Raw genomic sequence first — 7,450 nt, 5'->3', positions numbered from 1 at the left:
ATCGAAAACATCTTTGCGACAAGTCGAGCTTTTCTTAATAGTGACTTATCACCATCATCATCTGTCTTCTTTTAAAGATCCATTTTTACTCAATAGTCCTATGACCATCAAGTAGTTCTACCAAAGTCTACACTTTGTTTTCACACATGGATCCTCTCTCGGATTTCATGGCTTCCAGCCATTTGTCGGAATCTGGGCCCACCATCTCTTTCTCCATAACTCGTAGGTTCACTGTTGCTCAACAACATGACCTCCAAGACAGGGTTACCGTACTACTCTGCAGCAGTACGCGACCTTGTCGACCTACGAGGTTTGTAGTAACTTGATTCGAAGCTCAATGATCATCATCATCAGCTTCCACTTCAATTGGTGTAGGCGCCACAGGAACAACTTCCTGCGCCCTGCTACACACTGGTTGAAGTGATGGTTCAATAACCTCATCAAGTTCTACTACCCTCCCACTCAATTCTTTCGAGAGAAACCTTTCCTCGAGAAAGGATCCGTTTCTAGAAACAAACACTTTGCTTTCGGATCTGAGATAGGAGATATACCCAACTGTTTTGGATATCCTATGAAGTAGCATTTATCCGCTTTGGGTTCGAGCTTATGAGACTGAAACTTTTTCACATAAGTGTCGAAGCTCCAAACTTTCAAGAAACGACAGTTTAGATTTCTCCAAACCTCAGTCTATACTGTGTCATCTCAACGGAAATACGCGGTGCCCTATTTAAAGTGAGTGCGGTTGTCTCTAATGCATAACCCATAAACGATAGTGGTAATTCGATAAGAGACATCATAGGATGCACCATACCAAATAGTGCGTGGCTATGACGTTCAGACACATCATCACACTATGATGTTCCAGGTGGCATGAACTGCAAAACAATTTCCACATTGTCTTAACTGTGTACCAAAACTCGTAACTCAGATATTCATTTCCATGATCATATCGTAGACAGTTTATCCTCTTGTTACGACGAACTTCACTCTGAAACAGAATTGAACTTTTCAATATTTCAGACTTGTGATTCATTAAGTAAATACTCTAGTATCTACTCAAATCGTCAGTGAAGTAAGAACATAATGATATCCACTGCGTGCCTCAGCACCCATTGGACTGCATACATCAAAATGTATCACTTCCAACAAGTTACTATCTTATTTCATCTCAATGAAAACAAGGCCTTGCTCATGTGGTATGATTTGCATGTCACTAGTGATTCAAAAACAAGTGAGTATAAAGATCCATCAGCATGGAGCCTCTTCATGCAATTTATACTAACATGACTCAAGCGGCAGTGCCACCAGTAAGTGGTACTATCATCATCAACTCGTAACTTTTGGCACCAATATCATGAACATGTGTAACACTACGATCGAGATTCAATAAACCATTGAAGGTGATTATTCAAGAAAATAGAGTAACCATTATTCTCTTTAAACGAATAATCGTATTGCAATAAACACGATCCAATCATGTTCATGCTTAACGCAAGCACCAAATAACAATTATTTAGGTTTAACACCAATCCCGATGTTAGAGGGAGCGTGCGACGTTTGATCATATCAACCTTGGAAACACTTCCAACACGTATCGTCACCTCGCCTTTAGCTAGTCTCCGTTTATGCCGTAGCTTACATTTCGTGTTACTAATCACTTAGCAACCGAACCGGTATCCAATACCCTCATGCTACTAGGAGTACTAGTAAAGTACACATCAACATCATGTATATCAAATACACTTCTTTCGACTTTTGCCAACCTTCTTATCTACCAAGTATCTTAGAGTTGCTCCGTCTCAGTGACTGTTCCCCTCATTCCAGAAGCACTTAGTCTCGGGTTTGGGTTTAATCTTGGGTCTCTTCATTAGCGCAGCAACTGTTTTGCCGTTTCACGAAGTATCCCTTCTAGCCCTCGCCTTTCTTGAAACTTAGTGGTTTTCCAAACCATCAACTATTGATGCTCCTTCTTGATTTCTACTTTCGCAGTGTCAAACGTCGTGAATCGCTCAAGGATCATTGTATCTATCCTTGATATGTTATAGTTCATCACGAAGCTCTCAAAGCTTGGTGGCAGTGACTTTTGGAGAACCATCACTATCTCATCTGGAAGATTAGCTCCCACTTGATTCAAGTGATTGTCGTACTCAGACAATCTGAGCACATGCTCAACGATTGAGCTTTTCTCCTTTACTTTGTGGTCAAAGAATCTTGTTGGAGGTCTCATACCTCTTAACAAGGGCACAAGCATGAAATCACAATTTCATCTCTTTAGAACATCACTTATGTTCCGTGACGTTTTAAAACGTTTTCGGTGCCTTGCTTCTAAGCCATTAAGTACTTTGCACTGAACTATCGTGTAGTCATCAGAAACGTGTATGTCGGATGTTCACAGCATCCACAGACGACGCTCGAGGTGCAACACACCGAGTGGTGCATTAAGGACATAAGCCTTCTGTGCAGCAACGTGGACAATCCTCGGTTTTACAGACTCAGTCTGCAAAGTTTGCTACTATCAATTTTCAACTAAATTTTCTCTAGGAACATATAAAAACAGTAGAGCTATAGCGCAAGCTACATCGTAATTCGCAAAGACCATTAGACTATGTTCATGACAATTAGTTCAATTAATCATATTACTTAAGAACTCCCACTCAAAAAGTACATCTCTCTAGTCATTTGAGTGGTACATGATCCAAATCCACTATCTCAAGTCCGATCATCACGTGAGTCGAGAATAGTTTCAGTGGTAAGCATCTCTATGCTAATCATATCAACTATACGATTCATGCTCGACCTTTCGGTCTCATGTGTTCCGAGGCCATGTCTGCACATGCTAGGCTCGTCAAGCTTAACCCGAGTGTTCCGCGTGCGCAACTGTTTTGCACCCGTTGTATGTGAACGTTGAGTCTATCACACCCGATCATCACGTGGTGTCTCGAAACGACGAACTGTAGCAACGGTGCATAGTCGGGGAGAACACAATTTCGTCTTGAAATTTTAGTGAGAGATCACCTCATAATGCTACCGTCGTTCTAAGCAAAATAAGGTGCATAAAAGGATTAACATCACATGCAATTCATAAGTGACATGATATGGCCATCATCACGTGCTTCTTGATCTCCATCACCAAAGCACCGGCACGATCTTCTTGTCACCGGCGCCACACCATGATCATCCATCAACGTGTTGCCATCGTGGTTGTCGTGCTACTTATGCTATTACTACTAAAGCTACATCCTAGCAAAATAGTAAACGCATCTGCAAGCACATATATTAGTATAAAGACAACCCTATGGCTCCTGCCGGTTGCCGTACCATCGACGTGCAAGTCGATATTTCTATTACAACATGATCATCTCATACATCCAATATATCACATCACATCGTTGGCCATATCACATCACAATCATACCCTGCAAAAACAAGTTAGACGTCCTCTAATTTTGTTGTTGCATGTTTTACGTGGTGACCAAGGGTATCTAGTAGGATCGCATCTTACTTACGCAAACACCACAACGGAGATATATGAGTTGCTATTTAACCTCATCCAAGGACCTCCTCGGTCAAATCCGATTCAACTAAAGTTGGAGAAACTGTCACTTGCCAGTCATCTTTGAGCAAAGGGGGTTACTCGTAACGATGAAACCAGTCTCTCGTAAGCGTACGAGTAATGTCGGTCCAAGCCGCTTCAATCCAACAATACCACGGAATCAAGAAAAGACTAAGGAGGGCAGCAAAACGCACATCACCGCCCACAAAACCTTTTGTGTTCTACTCGAGAAGACATCTACGCATGAACCTAGCTCATGATGCCACTGTTGGGGAACGTGCATGGGAAACAAAAAATTTCCTACGCGCACGAAGACCTATCATGGTGATGTCCATCTACGAGAGGGGATGAGTGATCTATGTACCCTTGTAGATCGTACAGCAGAAGCGTTAGAGAACGCGGTTGATGTAGTGGAACGTCCTCACGTCCCTCGATCCGCCCCGCGAACAATCCCGCGATCAGTCCCACGATCTAGTACCGAACGGACGGCACCTCCGCGTTCAGCACACGTACAGCTCGACGATGATCTCGGCCTTCTTGATCCAGCAAGAGAGACGGAGAGGTAGAAGAGTTCTCTGGCAGCGTGACGGCGCTCCGGAGGTTGGTGATGATCTTGTCTCAGCAGGGCTCCGCCCGAGCTCCGCAGAAACGCGATCTAGAGGAAAACTTATGGAGGTATGTGGTCGGGCAGCCGTGAGAAAGTCGTCTCAAATCAGCCCTAATACCTCAGTATATATAGGAGGGAGGGGGAGGGAAGAGGCAGCCTCAAACCCTCAAGGTTTGGCCGAAATTGGAGGTGGAGGAGTCCTACTCCAATCCTACTTGGAGTAGGATTCCACCTTCCCACTTGGAAACTCTTTCCACCTTGTGTTTTTTCCTTCTCAAACCTTATGGGCCTTAGTGGGAACTTATTCCAGCCCACTAGGGGCTGATTTATCTCTTCCCATAGCCCATGAGACCCCTTGGGGCGTGACACCCCTCCCGATGGTCCCCGGCACCCCTCCCGGCACTCCCGGTACACTACCGATGAGCCCGAAACTTTTCCGGTAATGCACGAAAACCTTCCGGTAACCAAATGAGGTCATCCTATATATCAATCTTCGTTTCCAGACCATTCCGGAAACCCTCGTGACGTCCATGATCTCATCCGGGACTCCGAACAACATTCGGTAACCAACCATATAACTCAAATACGCATAAAACAACATCGAACCTTAAGTGTGCAGACCCTGCGGGTTCGAGAACTATGTAGACATGACCCGAGAGACTCCTCGGTCAATATCCAATAGCGGGACCTGGATGCCCATATTGGATCCTACATATTCTACGAAGATCTTATCGTTTGAACCTCAGTGCCAAGGATTCATATAATCCCGTATGTCATTCCCTTTGTCCTTCGGTATGTTACTTGCCCGAGATTCGATCGTCAGTATCCGCATACCTATTTCAATCTCGTTTACCGGCAAGTCTCTTTACTCGTTCCGTAATACAAGATCCCGCAACTTACACTAAGTCACATTGCTTGCAAGGCTTGTGTGTGATGTTGTATTACCGAGTGGGCCCCGAGATACCTCTCCGTCACACGGAGTGACAAATCCCAGTCTCGATCCATACTAACTCAACGAACACCTTCGGAGATACCTGTAGAGCATCTTTATAGTCACCCAGTTACGTTGCGACGTTTGATACACACAGAGCATTCCTCCGGTGTCCGTGAGTTATATGATCTCATGGTCATAGGAACAAATACTTGACACGCAGAAAACAGTAGCAACAAAATGACACGATCAACATGCTACGTCTATTAGTTTGGGTCTAGTCCATCACATGATTCTCCTAATGATGTGATCCCGTTATCAAGTGACAACACTTGCCTATGGCCAGGAAACCTTGACCATCTTTGATCAACGAGCTAGTCAACTAGAGGCTTACTAGGGACAGTGTTTTGTCTATGTATCCACACAAGTATTGTGTTTCCAATCAATACAATTATAGCATGGATAATAAACGATTATCATGAACTAAGAAATATAATAATAACTAATTTATTATTGCCTCTAGGGCATATTTCCAACAATATTTTCCTTCTCACTAGAAAAATAAGACTCCTATTTATATAGAACTTTTGTTTCTGCTTCCTGGGTGGCTTACTGTGATTGTTTCCAACGATAGTTGACGGAGTACTCGGAGTTGGAACGGAAGACCTCGAAGACCCCGAGGACTTATGTGAGCAAAGGCAAGCAACCCTTTGACCATGTGTGAAAAAATGTTTTGTGCATGACATGTTCATAATTTTATTCCGATGCATATAGTCAAGATTAATCGGTACACCCCGGCATGGTGATAATGATGGCTCCTCCGGAGCACTTGCATTGAGAATGTCCTTATCATCTATGATGGTCACGCTGATAAAAGTTAATAAGTAGTAGTAGTGCTACACATGGGATGAGCATATGCATGATGACGGTAACACATAGTTGATATCAAAGGTTTTACGAAAACCCCGTCAGGTGCCACTAATGCCTGAGGGTGATGGTGTTGAGTTGGATGACCACTTGGGAAAGAAGTGGTGTACCGGAAAGGTTTTGTGCGAGTGGTTTCGGAAATGGAATTAGATTTACGATGTGTCGACCGTACCAACCTTACATGTGTGACCACGATACCTCTTTATGGGACTGGGCTTTGTTGATTACTTTGGTCGGTGCTAGCAAAGAGCCCGCATTACTAGTGGCGGGATTGATATATTCACTCTCGTGACGGGGCATACGAGCTAGGTCGACTATGCCATTTTTACATGTTCTGGGCACACCGTTGGTCCCTGCATGGATGATACGGTCTAGAGTTGGTGCTCGTAAGACGTACATCATGTGGGTTGGGTAACAATCGAGTGGACTCTTTGTCTACTGTCTTCAGGGGAAAGGAAATGATCGGGTACTTACCTCGGGTATGTTATATACGTGAGTCCTGGATGACATGGAAGTTTCCCGGATCTCGCGGCTACAACATACAACCTCTGGAGAGGGTCAAAATTTTCGAATAGCCATGTCCATGGTCAAGGACAGTTGCGTGGTCCTGCTTAAACTACGTCCAGTCGTTTCTGCATAAACCAAGTTTGTGTGTGTGTGTAGTTGAGAAAGATGATATTGTCAAGTCTGGTGACTTGGCATATAGGGTGAACCTGAGGTGTTCAACCCTTATCAGATATGTTGATATCTGTAACCTATTCTTATGATTACCATCTACCTTATGATGCATGATTATACCTACACTTGACCATGTTACTGCAATTAAAGAAAACCTGCTTTCCACGAAGGTTGCATTCTTATGCTAGTTCATGTTCCTTTATTACCTTGTTCCACATCATGGGATGTTTGCGGGTACATTCAAAGTACTCATTGTCTTGCTCCTTGTTATTTCATTGACCAGGTATGAAAGAACAGGGAATGGTGAAGAGTAACTTGGTGACGTTCCTGTAAGCTTTGACGCTTCCCACTCAGAATGCCTGTAGGTTAAGGCGGATGTCATGGCCTTCAAGGGCCTCGACACACAAGTTTGGCGGTCAAGTCATATGCTCCTTGAGTTGTATGATGGAGGAGCATATGATAGCCCCATCCAGTTTATCAACTAACACAAGCAGGACTAGGGGTGTTATCTCCCTCAGAGGGCCCCGAACATGGGTACATCAAGTGTCTCACAACTCTTGTCCCCAATCCAATTTCAGGAGCCCACTATTGTTCATACCGTCCCAACCACATACGATTTGTCACCCCATGGCATCTGTCGTGAGAAAACTACGACACGCTTAAAGCATGAAATACAAATAGTAGGAGATGCAAGAGAATGCGGATGCATTGAATGCAAAGTGGGTTAAAGTACTCTAGGGCGAACAAGATCTCG

Source organism: Hordeum vulgare, chromosome 7H, assembly GCF_904849725.1.
Source record: "Hordeum vulgare subsp. vulgare chromosome 7H, MorexV3_pseudomolecules_assembly, whole genome shotgun sequence".
NCBI classification, from domain to species: domain Eukaryota; kingdom Viridiplantae; phylum Streptophyta; class Magnoliopsida; order Poales; family Poaceae; genus Hordeum; species Hordeum vulgare.
The sequence above is the reverse complement of the archived record's forward strand: the minus strand, read 5'-3'. Positions refer to the sequence as shown.